This window comes from Anneissia japonica, unplaced genomic scaffold (assembly GCF_011630105.1).
Source record: "Anneissia japonica isolate Jap-2015-1 unplaced genomic scaffold, ASM1163010v1 scaffold287836_len1076198_cov165, whole genome shotgun sequence".
Taxonomy (NCBI): domain Eukaryota; kingdom Metazoa; phylum Echinodermata; class Crinoidea; order Comatulida; family Comatulidae; genus Anneissia; species Anneissia japonica.
In genome coordinates this window covers 43,424-43,760 of record NW_022729021.1, presented here as the reverse complement: position 1 = coordinate 43,760, position 337 = coordinate 43,424, and positions in this window count along the sequence as shown.

The following is a 337-nucleotide window of genomic DNA, read 5'->3' as shown; positions in this document are numbered from 1 at the left end:
AGTACCGGGTCCGAAGTCCTGGATAGTTGAAAACGAAGTCCTCCTTTTCGGTTCAAACTAGGGTTCTCTACTCTCTCCCAGATCGCTTCTTTAACCCCTCTTTCGAACCACTTATCCTCTTTATCTACAATAAGAACGTCTGGTTCGGATGTGTCCAGAAGTTTTAAGCTTCCTCTGGACCATCTGACAGCTCACTCTCCACCAACTCATTATGGAAGATTTCTGCTAACGAAAACGTTTCCCTAATGAATTTTTCTATAGCGATCTTCGTATTTTTCAGTTCATGGAAATAGGGAAGATAACCATATTGAATAATTAGTTTATTATTATATTAATG